The following is a 13,677-nucleotide window of genomic DNA, read 5'->3' on the forward strand; positions in this document are numbered from 1 at the left end:
TCCATGTGCCAAAGTGAGTTCCCAAAATTCAGTGGTCAAAGTTAGACCCAATTTATAAAGTGGCCTTGTATATAGAAAAATGGAGGTAGTAACTTACAGATAGTACGACGAACATAGCCTCTATACTTCACATACGGTTACAATTTTTTTCCTTGCTAGCTACATCCAGAACGCTACAGGAGCAAAAGACGAGAGTTGCCTAGAGATGCGACAAGAGGTGGTGTTTCTGTCAACGATTCGCAGCTTGCCCTCATGATTGTACTTGAGACGAAACGTGGTCATGTTGAGCACGAAGCCATGAGGGTCATCAAAGGCATCCTGGAACTCGAACCCATCGGCTACCACGCAATCAACAAGGAAAAACCTGGAGTTGCCCATGCACGTGAGAGTAGCCCCTTGGGATTTAGACACCTGATGTGTTGGGCTCCACAGCTTTTGCTCCTTGGCTATCTTCCAGCGGGGCTGCTGCTGCATGGTGTTGCTAACTTGCTACCGCTGCTGCTGATGTCGAGGGAGGGAACTTGGCAGGAGCAGACGTAGCCATCTGGGTGTAGCCCCACCCATGCGTCTAGCTCAGCGTCGAAGTAGCCTTGGCGGTGGAAAGGGAGCATCCATTCCCCATGGCGCCTCCACTCGCGGCTCTCGCTGTCGAAGGAGAATGTGCCGGTGCCGCCGACCTTTCGGTCATCCACGGACACAAATACGGTGCGTCCGTCCGGGTGAAGGGCGTAGGATGCAATCCTTTGATGCTTGGTGAAGGGAGCCGGGATGCTTTCCCAGGACCAGTCGGTGCTTGGGCACAAAGAATGCATCTCGTCCTTGGCGGCGGCGGTGGTCGTCATGACTTCGAAGGCGGGAGGGCGCGACATGAAGTAGTAGGCAAACGCGAACAACATGTCATCGGCAGTGACAAAGAAGGTGAGGGCATTGGAAAGCGCGTCCGGGAGGGGATTGCCAATGGCCAGCGCGGCGGTTTCCGTGTCGAAGACCACGGTTGCGGCGCATCGGTTGCTGGTGGCTATAATGTTGCTGCCCAGAGCGGCAAAGTCCATGGCATGGTTGTTCAGAGGTGACGCTAGCCGGAAGCAGCACGTGGTAGTTGGCCGCCTGACCCTCCTCCTCGCCCTGCCGTCGTCGCTTAGACATACTCCTACTACAAACCGGAGACAAAAGATAGGATTTTGATGAGATCAACACAATCTGTGTGCGGTGTTGGGATCCGGGCAAGATCGATCACACCAAAATAATACGAACACTATTGCCAAAGGCAGTATTGTGCCTTTTTCAATCTCTCTGCACGTTACAATCCGGTCTACAACGCTAGGGTGCTCATGCTTATATAGGCACGACCGTACAGACTAAAACGAGTATATAATTTACTTATGAAAAACCCTTTGTTTCAACCGACTGATTCTATGGCTGGCGCAGACCTCCTCGGGAGCCGTCCGATCGAGTTTGATCGTGCGGCGCTGGCATCTCTCACGCCCCCGCCTAGACAGCAACACGGGCTCAGCAGCCTCAGCTTCGACTGCATCGCGCTCGACCGCCTAGCGTCTCAGGGAGATAGAAGCAGGGGCGTCAGATCCGGGCGCTACTCAAGCAGTAGCTGGTGTGAGAGGCGACGCGGCGGCGAGCATCCGGAGCGGCGAGCCACGGCGACGGCGGCTGGATCAAACTAAGAGAATCGACAACGACGCTCTGCCACGCAGGTATTCAACACACTTACCCCAAATCGAGCTGAAATGCTAGGTCTCGATACAAAATCAGGGGTACGCGTGCGGGGGCTCGATGAGCGGCGCTCATGAGGCAGAGGGGAGTCAATGGCGCTGTGATTTTGGGGAAGAGGGGCTCGTCAGGGCGGATTTCCTTGTTTCAGTGCAGCAAATCCAATCTGAGATGGGTGTGATCTGGGGCTTCACAGCAGCGAATGTTGCTTTTCAGACTGGGAGTGGTGCTTCATTGCAGCACAGACTGGGATGTGCTTCTTTTATTTTGCTTTTTCTAGGCATGGGCTTGATTTTAACCAACTGCGAGTGATGTTTCATTCCAGTACAGACTACTGTTGTTTTCTTTTCTTTTCTAGGCATGGGCTTGAGTTTACCCAACTGAGTGTTGTTTCATTGCAGTACAGACTACTGGTGTTTTCTTCTTTCTTTTGTCAAAATGAGGCTTCTGATTACATGTATGGTATGCTGTATATAATATGATAATGTATCATTAGTAACTTTGTTTCACTAGCAGGGTTACCTTTTGTGTAATGCTTCATTAGTGCTGGATAATGTAATACTCGTGTGATGTGCCTATCATAGTTCTTGATTGATTGCTTCGTCAGCCTAACAGAGCTGTATCTCTTCTTCATTGCTAATTAATCATGTTGGTCATTGGTCGCCTTCGTGCGGCTGTCTGAACTCCCAAGTACCGTGATATCTCTGACAGACAAACACAATATTCATGCTCTGGCGGATAATCTCTGTACAATATTCATCAGTTGAGTAGCATAGTTGTAGTTTACTTCAGCCTTCATTTGACTCCTGCTGCATCCTTTCCTACTGCAGTAGTAGTTCTACGTGTAGATGCCTGCCAGTAGCCTTTGCATTCTAGGATAGCTGTAGTTTACTTTTTCAGTAGTAGCTGCGTGCTTTTGTTATCAGTGGATAATGGATTACATGCATGTAGTGGGGTTTTATATCTACGGTGCTGTCTTTTTTTGTTTTATATTGGTAGTATGAAAATGTAGCGGCAGTGGTTTTTTATCTAGCAAATACGTGTTTCAGCAAGTAGTCGCCATTGCAGAGATAGTGTGGTTTTTATTCGGTTTTGGTGTACTACTGTTGTTGCATAGGTTTTAGGAGTACCACATTTTCATTTTTGTTGTGGTTTTCGTTTTCTCCTCGCAGAGCCTCAACAATGGATAATGCAAAGTCTATTGATGGATCATTCTCAACACGGGTTTCAACAAGCCGCTTGGGTACAGTTGCTAAGAAAAATCTGGGCGATAATAAGAGGGCAATCTTAATTGGTTGCTGCTCCAAGAGTGGACCAGCAGCTGCTGCGACAGCCTGAGGCCTGCTGCTAAGCCAGGGGTGTGTAGGATGGGCGGCCGTTGTGACGGGGGACCAATGATCCTGCTAGGGGCTGCCGACCGGCTGCTGCGAACCGCCCGGGGATGCTGCGACTGGTGCGCGAATGGGACACGTGGTGGCCGAGCTTATTGTTGGTTCCTATGACGCTCAGTAGTAAGCGAGGTGGGCGAGACTTGAAGCATCACCGGGCTGCTGGAACATCATTGTTGCTGCAATGGAGCATTCGCTGGGCCACGGGAACGTTGCCGGGCCGTCGGAGCATCACTGGTGCTGTGATGGAGCATCGTCGGGACGTTGGAAAATCGGTGGTGCTGCAACAGAGCATCTTCGGCCATCCGAGCATTGCCGGTGCTGCGGTGGAGCATCGCCGAGCCATCGGAGGATCGTCGGAGCTTTGCTGGTGCTGTGATGGAGCATCGCCGAGCCGTCAGAGGATCATCGGAGCATTGCCGGTGCTGCGATGGACCATCCCTGAGCCGCGGGAGGATTGTCGGAGCATCGCCGGCGCTGTGATGGAGCATCGCCGAGCCGCCGGAGGATCGTCGGAGCATCACCGCTGCTGCGATGGAGCATCACCGAGCCGCCGGAGGATCGTCGGAGCATCACCGCTGCTGCGATGGAGCATCGCCGAGCCGTCAGAGGATCATCGGAGCATTGCCGGTGCTGCGATGGACCATCGTTGAGACGCGGGAGGATCGTCGGAGCATCGCCGGCGCTGTGATGGAGCATCGCCGAGCCGCCGGAGGATCGTCGGAGCATCACCGCTGCCGCGATGGAGCATCGCCGAGCCGCCGGAGGATCGTCGGTGCTGCGATGGAGCATCACCGAGCCGCCGGAGGATCGTCGGAGCATCACCGCTGCTGCGATGGAGCATCGCTGAGCCGTGGGAGGATCGTCGGAGCATCGCTGGCGCTGTGATGGAGCATCACCGAGCCGCCGGAGGATCGTCGGAGCATCACCGCTGCTGCGATGGAGCATCGCCGAGCTGCCGGAGGATCGTCGAAGCATTGTCGGTGCTGCGATGGAGCATCACCGAGCCGCCGAAGGATCGTCGGAGCATCACCGCTGCTGCGATGGAGCATCACCGAGCCGCCGGAGGATCGTCGGAGCATCACCGCTGCTGCGATGGAGCATCACCGAGCCGCCGGAGGATCGTCGGAGCATCACCGCTGCTGGGATGGAGCATCACCGAGCCGCCGGAGGATCGTCGGAGCATCACCGCTGCTGCGATGGAGCATCATCGAGCCGCCGAAGGATCGTCGGAGCATCACCGTTGCTGTGATGGAGCATCACCGAGCCGCCGAAGGATCGTCGGAGCATCACCGCTGCTGCGATGGAGCATCGCCGAGCTGCCGGAGGATTGTCGGAGCATTACCAAGACACTGGAGGATCCTCGGTGCTATAGTGGAGCATCGCCTGGCCGTCGGAAGCATCGCTGGCGCTGGAATGACACATCGTCGGGCCGCTGGAGCTGCAGAGCATCATGGGTGGAGCAATGAAGCATGACCGATGCTTCAAGGAATTACACGCGCGGCACCGGGGAAGCAGTAGCATGGAGCTTGTACAGGCTACAGCTGATGCTCTGTTGGTGGCTGGAGGTGTCGCGCGGAGACACGGCAGTGATGCTGGTGAAAGTTGGGATGGAAGTGATGGCGTGGTTCTTTCAGGGAATCAAGCAACCCAATTCAGATTTATTGACGCAAATCAACGACTTGCTAGGCGGCTTATCTTTTTCTAAGATCAGTCGGCTGACGCCTAGCAGCGGCCTTTACTTATTCCTACTACTACTACTTGAACTAGAGTTCCTAGTTTAACTCGGACAAGTACTAAAATAATTTATTTATTTTCAAACGGAACAAGTACTAAAATAATTGATGACTCCCAACCGGACTCAAACTTGGTCACTTTCCATGCGATCCGGCAGGCACGGCTCCAATCTCCGGTACGCACGGACGAGCACGATATGCTTCGCAATCAACGAAAAATCTGCGCAAGCGGTTTCTCCCACCTGTCCAACCCCTAGCCGCCCTTCCCGTTGCTGATGGTCGACGCTAGCGGGCGGTCCGTACATAGCACGCGCACCAGTTTCTCAACACGACGCTCCCCCTAGACTTCATAATGAAGCAGCTCGTAGGCATCGACCAGGAGCCGATGCGTCCGGTGTCGTCTCCTCTCTCCTGTGCATGGGTCAACCTGGACGGAGGGTCATGGATCCGGGACGTAGCCATGATTGAAGCAGTAGCTCATCAGCCGCTTCTGCTTCTGTGTTTGTTTGCTTTGTATTCGCTCCATGTCCATTTTTCGGTAATATCTGTTTCGTATTCATTTCTGGGTTTTTTTGCATTCGTTTCCGCTTCTACAAAAATATATGAAAACAAATATGGTAGCACTCAGTTTTGGTCCGTTTCCGCTCCATTTTCATCCCTAATAGTTGGGTTCAATCTTGCAAGTAAGCTACCACAGCGACAGAAAGTGGAAAAGGCTTGCATTATGTTGTTGCCACTAGGAATAAAAACATGGTTGCATAGTTTCCTTTTGAATGCAAGGTGAAGACAATATATCATCTACTTCATGTCATTTTACTTATTGCAATACTTCACTTTACTTGATACTTTGAGAATCATATTGCATAGCGGTCTTGGGGTAGAGTAATAGCTATTGATGCAGTTGAATAACGATCTATAACTCTACGGACATGATGCTCATATGTTGAAGATGCCATGGATGTTTCATACTCATAAATATAGCAATTTAATTATTGTCCAACTATAATTTGTTCACCACACCGTTGCTTGTCTTCTAAAAGAGACTGCTAGTGTACCTATGGATCCCGACCCATCTTCATCCATAAAGCTTTTAATCTCAGTTTACTTTCTTGTAGTTATTTTTTGTCATAGAAGTAGGAGCCCACCACATCTATGATGATACTTGGTTTTGTCATAATTATCATCATAGAAGTGTCATAACCATGGCATATTGTTTCTTGTTCGGGCCATAATGTCATGGATGTGTCTTTTTTTTGTAGTGTTGGTTTAACCACCTGGAGCTTTAGTTATGTCGACCGCAGGAATGAACGAAGTGACATGCCCCATCTTTGATGGTCATGATTATCCCAAGTGGAAGGCCATGATGAGGAAGGGCCTCATGGCGATGAACAGCGAGCTGTGGACCATCACTGAGATTGGTGTTACCGATCTTTGCAAGATGGTAGAGCCTGATGATATTCGCAAGTACACTCGACTTGAGATCATGGCGAAGGACATCATCTGCTCCTGCTTATCCAGAAACCAGTTCAGGAACATTATGCATCTCTGCATTGCGAAGCTTATCTGGAACCGAATCTCTAACGTCTATGAAGGTCATCGGACTTTTCATGATCCCTGGTTTGAGGATTTCAAGGAATCACTCAAGATGATTTCGAACCTGAACCATCATCTTCTGCACCATGCCTCATGGCAAAAGGTGCCAAAGTAACCGAATGTTCCTCATCTGAGTCTAGTAATGATGAATCTGATGATGATTTTGGACCTAGTTATACCAAGCTTGCTTCTATTGCCACTAAACAACAAAAAGCTTTGGAAAAGGTTCAAAATTTGCTAGACAAAAGCGATGACCTGTTGGGTGAAGAAATGGATCGATCTCAAACTCTGACTGATAATCTTCAGACACTTCAGTATAAGTTTGATAACTTTCAGAGTCATCATAACACACTCTTAGCTGATCATGAGAAGCTTTCTTATGAATTTCTTCAAAGAAAGCAAGATCTTGAAAAACTAAGGGTGAGCTATGAACATCTTCAGAAGGAACGTGATTCATTACTTGCTCAACAGATCAGTTCCACTCGGGATGAATTCATTCCACCATGTTTGAAATGCATTGAATGTGAATCTGCTAATTCTTCACCTGAAAGTTCAAATGCTTATATTACTGCAAATTCTTCAACTGTCTCTATGGTCACAAATTCCTCATTTGAGGATACCACAAGTAACACTGACAATGCAGGGTTGAAGGAATTTTATGTGACAGGCATGTACAAAAGCCTCAAAGGGCATCAGGCTCTTTGTGATGTGCTTAAAAAGCAGATCCTTAATAGGAATGCTAGAAAAGAGGGTATTGCCTTTGAGAGGAAACTTAATGCTGATGGGACCTACTGGAAACCTGAGGAGTATCCAAAAACCTCATGGGTTGCTGCAAAAGGACCTCCCGTAGGTCCATCCACTTTATCTGGCTTTACTTGTGAATATTCATATTCATCTGATGAGTCATTTGACTCCAACTATAAACTGTTCAAAAATCAGAATGGTGAAGTATTTGCTAGATATGTTGGCACTAACTGTAGGAATGCCCCCCTATGAAGAAAATATGGGTTCCCAAAAGGTGCCTTGAAAGTCTTCAGGTGAATGTCATCATGACACCACCTGTGAAGAATAGGAACCCCGGATCAAATTCTTCATACAGACCAAAGTCTTCATATGGATCCAAGTCCTCATATGGACCAAATTCCTCACGTGGATCAAATTCCTCATATGAACGTCATCGTGCTAACACTTCTGTCTCGCAGGGAAAGCCTAAGGGCTATGAATATGTGCATTATTCTTCAAATCATTATGTTCATAAGTCCTCAAAGAATTTCTCTGCTTATTCATATACTTACTCTAACCCCTCTTCTGTGAAACAAAGTGGACTGGCTTCTATGCCACCTTTCTCTTATGGAGCTCGCAGAATGATGAACTCTTTGCTACCCCTCCAGATGTGGGTGGTGAAGAAAAAGAACTAATCTCTTATGCAGGGTCAGGTCTCCAGATGAACTTAAATGTCTGAAGAATTTTCTGGAGACTGAATATGCTTGAAAGGATGCAAGCTAATCATGAAGAAATGAATATTCATTTCTTACGTCCTCATACTGCTATATATGTTGTTCTGCTTGATGAAATTCAAACTGATGAATTTGATGTCATATTCTTCACTGATGAAGTATATGAGTTCGTAAGCTGCACTAATTCATCTGCAGGATGATGAACCCAAAGCTACTGAGTGGGTCCTCGATAGTGGATGTACAAATCACATGACTGGTGATAGGAACCTATTGATGGACACTGCTTTATCTCCATCGCAAAGCATATCACCTACGCTGACAAAGGCAAAAGCAAGGTATTGGGTCTAGGTAGGGTTGTGATCTCAAAGGATAGACACATGGACAAAGTCATGCTTGTCGAGTCCTTAGGATACAACCTCATGTCTGTCTCAATGCTTTGTGATCTTGATATGGTTGTCGTCTTTGGCAAATATCATTGTGTTATGATCGTGGAATCTGACCATTCCAAATTCTTCGAAGGCTTTAGGAGAGGAGACTTGTATATTGTTGATTTCTCTATAGGACCACAGCCTGCCACATGTCTACTTGCAAAAGCTTCAGAAGGCTGGTTATGGCATCCACGACTAGGTCATGCTGGCATGAGGAACTTGCACACACTCGCGAAGAAGAAGCACATCATTGGCATCGAGGGTGTAAAATTCCTCAAGGACCATCTGTGTGGAGCTTGCGAGGCTGGAAAGATGACCAAGTCCAACCATCCCTCGAAGACTATCATGACTACCACTCGTCCATTTGAATTGCTTCACATGGATCTCTTCGGCCCTACTCACTATGCCACATTCACAAATGCAGCATCTCTATATGGCTTTGTTATTATTGATGACTATTCTCGTTACACATGGGTGGATATCATCACTTACAAAACTGAAGTGTAGGAAGTCTTCAAATGATTTTCCTGAAGGGCCTCGACGAATTTTGGTGTGAAGATCAAGCACATTAGGAGTGACAGTGGGACCGAGTTCAAGAATACTGGTCTTGACGACTATATTGATGAACTTGGTATTAGTCACGAGTTATCTGCTCCTTATACTCCTCAGCAGAACGGCGTCGTGGAGCGCAAGGACGGGACTCTTGTTGAGATGGCTCGCACTATGCTTGATGAATACAAAACGCCTCCTCGCTTCTGGCCTGAGGCAATTGATACTGCATGCCACATCATCAACAGGGCATATTTTCACAAATTCTTCAAAAAGACCTCATATGAACTCCTCACTGACAAGAAACCCAATGTGAGTTATTTCAAAGTCTTCGGTGCTAAATGTTGGATTAGAGATCCTCATCACAATTCTAAATTTGCACCGAAAGCACATGAAGGTTTTATGCTTGGTTACGGAAAGGACTCGCACACCTACAGAGTCTTCAACACCTTTCACCACAAGGTTGTTGAAACTGTAGATGTGCGGTTCGATGAAACTAATGGCTCTCAAAGAGAGCACCTACCTCATGTGCTAGATGAAATGTCACCTAAGGAATCCATCAAGTTCAAGGCTACTGAGGATGTCATTCCTACCAAAGAATCTGCTGAAGAAGTAACTCCAGATCGTGAAGAACATCATGCTGGTGCACCTGAGGAAAATGGCTCTGAAGAAAATGTTGATCCCACTCAACGTCGTCAACCTGCTCATCCTCGCGTTGCAAATGAAGTACAGGTCGAGAAAATCATCGATGACATAAATGCACCAGGTCCTCTCACACGCTCAAGGGCTTCACATTTGTCTAACTTTTGTGGGCACTTTGCTTTTGTCTCTATCACAGAGCCCACCAAAGTTGATGAGGCATTTCTGGAGCCTGAGTGGATTCAAGCAATGCAAGAGGAATTACATCAATTCGAGCTCAACAATGTTTGGGAACTTGTCAAGCGACCAGACCCACGCAAGCACAATATCATCGGTACCAAATGGATCTACCGCAACAAGCAAGATCAAAATGGCCTTGTGGTGAGGAATAAGGCTCGTCTTGTAGCTCAAGGCTACACACAGGTTGAAGGAATTGATTTCGATGAAACTTTTGCACCTGTTGCTAGACTTGAGGCTATTCGCATATTGCTTGCTTATGCTAACCATAATAATATCATCTTATATCAAATGGATGTGAAAAGGGCATTCCTCAATGGTAAGCTTGAGGAAGAAGTATATGTTGCTCAACCCCCAGGTTTTGAAGATCCTAAGCATCCTAACAAAGTCTTAAGACTCAATAAGGCCCTCTATGGTATCAAGCAGGCCCCTCGGGCGTGGTATGATACTTTGAAGGAATTCCTCATGAAGAAAGGCTTCAAACCGGGTTCACTTGACCCAACTCTTTTCACCAAAACCTATGATTATGAATTATTCGTGTGCCAAATATATGTTGATGATATTAACTTTTGTTGTACTAACCAAAGTTACAGTGACGAATTTGCCTATATGATGGGTGAGGAATATCAGATGTCTATGATGGGAGAATTGAAATTCTTCTTAGGTCTTCAAATTCATGAACAGCGCAACGACATATTCATATCTCAAGAGAAATACCTCAAGGATGTGTTGAGGAAATTCGGCATGCAAGATTGCAAAGGCGTCAAAATCACTATGCCCACAAATGGCCATCTATGCACTGATGAAAATGGTATAGACTTCGATCAAAAGGTATACCGCTCCATGATTGGCTCTTTATTGCATCTATGTGCATCTAGGCCATATATTATGCTTAGTGTTTGCATGTGTGCCCGTTTTCAAGCTACACCGAAGGAATCACACCATAAGGCTATGAAGCATATTCTTCGATATCTAACTCACACTCCAACACTTGGATTATGGTATCCCAAGGGCTCGGCTTTTGATCTCATTGGATATTCCGACTCTGACTATGCTGGTGATCATGTTGATCGCAAGTCAACATCAGGCACATGCCATTTCCTCGGACGATCCTTAGTATATTGGTCCTCGAAGAAGCAGAAATGTGTATCACTCTCTACTGCTGAAGCTGAGTACATTACTGCTGGTTCGTGCCGTGCTCAATTGCTATGGATGAAGCAAACCCTCAAGGACTACGGCATCAATGCGAAGAATGTGCCACTCTTCTGTGACAATGAGAGTGCCATCAAGATTGCTCATAACCCAGTTCAGCACTCGAAGACAAAGCACATCCAGATTCGTCATCATTTTCTTCGAGATCATTGTTGAAGGGCGACATCTCTATCGAGCACGTGAAGACTGAAGAACAGCTAGCCGATATCTTCACAAAGCCCTTGGATGAGAAGAGGTTTAGCAAGTTGCGGTGTGAGCTAAATATCTTAAAATCTTCGAATGTTCTTTGAAAAGGATACACATCCTAACACTTATGCAAAATTGATGACTTAGGTGCAACACAGGAAATAAAGTTTTTCTTCAATCAATGAAGACTAACCCTCTAAGTGTGAAGAAATTAACGAAGAATTTGATTCTCAGAGCCCTACGACAATTCTACGCGGCGTCTGAAATCATCATTCTTATACGGTGGGTCACGCCACCAACAAAAGTTGAAAATCTTCAATTTGAGTTTTTCTTTAGCTTTTAAAATTCCTCAGTTGTTCAAATTCTTCAACTTTGCAAAGTCTTCACTCTTTCCGACTGTGTGTGTGTATATATATATATATATATATATATATATATATATATATTTGAGTTTTCAGTCCTCTACAGCATTCACTTATTGCTAATTCTTCAAGTTGACCTTTTTGCCTAAGTGAATGTGATCGGACCCGTCCCCCTCTATGCTAAACTCAACCCAAACTGTTCACAAATTCTTCATATGCGTTCTATTTGAAACCCGTTCAAATCTTCACTGTGTTCTTGTCAGCTGAAGAATTTGCGAACGAAACATTAAAATATCCTTATCTGAATTTTCGGCTTTTGCCGCTCAAACCGTTCCGCATCCCTTGATAAGATTTATCTATTCACCTATGATCTTACACGATCTCCACTTCACAGTACGTGGGTGACACATGTCGCTAGGATGGGAAGGGTTAGGGGCACGTTCGTTCATTTTCCTCGGACGAGCGGTTTTTCACCTCGGCTATAAATACCCCTCGCCCTCCTTAGACATCATTTACTCCGCTCGATCTCACTCCCCTCGCTCGAGCTCTCTGACCTAGTGCCGCCACTACCTTCCATCGTCACCAGTGAGGAAGAGCTTCACTGCCTCGACCTCGTTGCCGTCGTACTCGCGCTGGCCGCGGAAATCTTCACTCCGCCACCGTCGTAGCTGTCTTCCTCGCCAAGTTAGGGCGTGGAAGATCTGAACGGACGAGCTTCTCCACTTCTACTCTCAGTTCGTCGTGCTCTTCGTCAAGGGTAAATAAAATCTGTTTTTACTGCCCTTGTTGATTCTGATGATTTCCACAAAATCTTCAAAAGGTGTTTATTCTTCAACTTCCATAATCTTAAACACTCTTGTTGCTTCTGTTCTTGATTTGTTTCTCTAAGCAACGTTTTTCCTCAAGATTCCTCAATTGTGTGGATTTTCAAATCTATACCACTCTGGAACCTAAGTCAAGAACGCTTAGTGAAATTCCTCAAGATACCCTTGGTCAAATTCCTCAAACTTGATTCTTTTGAAAAACTTCTGAGAACACATATGACCTCTTTAAATTCTTCGCACCTATACTCTGTTCACAGGTACACATGTCCGCTGCTGAATCTCTAGGTTCTCATCAACTTAACTCATTTGCAGGTTCCTTGGAGACAAATTGCATACCTCGTCAGAAAATTCGATTGTTCCAAATCCTCAAGTGAAGAAAATGGCTGATGGTAAATGTGACGCCCGGATAATTAAGCTACAGTAACCCTCTACTAATGGTGCCACGTCACCTCGGTTACTATTGTTAAATCTCGCGTTAGTTCAAAACCGATTCGAAATTCAAATTCAAAATAAAGGCAAACAACAAAACTTTTCAAATATTAAAACTAAATTGTTCGGGTTGTGTCAAATAATGCATAGGTAATTATGATGAAGAAACCACATTTTTATAAAAGGTTTAAATGCACTTAAGTAATTAAAATAGTAGGTAAAATAATTAAATAAATGCATTTTGGATTTTATAAAGGCATAATTGATTTTATGCCCCTAGTTGGGTCACACTCGGCAGTTTTGCCCCTAATTTCCAAAAACCCTCGGTCTTGCCCAAGTGTGTTTGGTTCTCTTATGCTTTTGCCCTTCCGTCTCAATTCCGTCCGGTCAAAGGCGTTTGACCGTTAGAGAGATATTTCTCTGGACAATTTTACCCCTCCTTACAACTCTAGTAAAAATATAGAGAGAGAGAAAACATGACACTTACAAGTGGGTCCAAACCGTATAGAAAAGAAAAAAGGCAATAGAAAAATCAGTCTCTCTCTCCTCTCCCCTCTCTCACTCTCTCTGCCACAGCGACAGCGAGCAATTGCCATCGAAAAGTCAGGGCAGGCCGGCGAGCTGGCGAGCTGGGCCAGAGGGCGCGAGGTGGCGTCAGGCGAGGTCAAACTACAAGGGGCGGCGGTGGATGCAGGGGAGGCCCAAATCGGCACGGGGCATGCGGGCGCGATGGAGAGACGGGCGGATCCGGGCCACGGGAGACTCGGGGTGGACCAGATACGGCAGGGATGGAGGTCGGGGAGGCGCTGGCGACCGGCAGCGAGGCAGATCGGCAGTTGTTTTCGTCCTGGGGCTCAGGGCGCCATGGCCATGGTGGCCTGAACCTGCGAGAGAATGGCGGCGCACTCAGAT

General features: G+C 46.8%; 1 long non-coding RNA gene and 1 pseudogene across 1 annotated transcript; one reads left to right on the plus strand and one right to left on the minus strand.

Annotated features, from left to right (window-relative positions):
- Window positions 1-70: 70 nt before the first annotated feature.
- Window positions 71-1,534, minus strand: LOC123076128 (uncharacterized; annotated as a pseudogene).
- Window positions 1,535-1,537: 3 nt separating this feature from the next.
- LOC123077265 (uncharacterized) lies at window positions 1,538-4,968 on the plus strand. Its single transcript, XR_006436517.1, has 2 exons — window positions 1,538-1,709; window positions 2,898-4,968. It is a non-coding gene; the product is annotated as an uncharacterized lncRNA (long non-coding RNA).
- The last annotated feature ends 8,709 nt before the right edge of the window (window positions 4,969-13,677 follow it).

Source organism: Triticum aestivum, chromosome 3D (genome assembly GCF_018294505.1).
Source record: "Triticum aestivum cultivar Chinese Spring chromosome 3D, IWGSC CS RefSeq v2.1, whole genome shotgun sequence".
NCBI lineage: Eukaryota > Viridiplantae > Streptophyta > Magnoliopsida > Poales > Poaceae > Triticum > Triticum aestivum.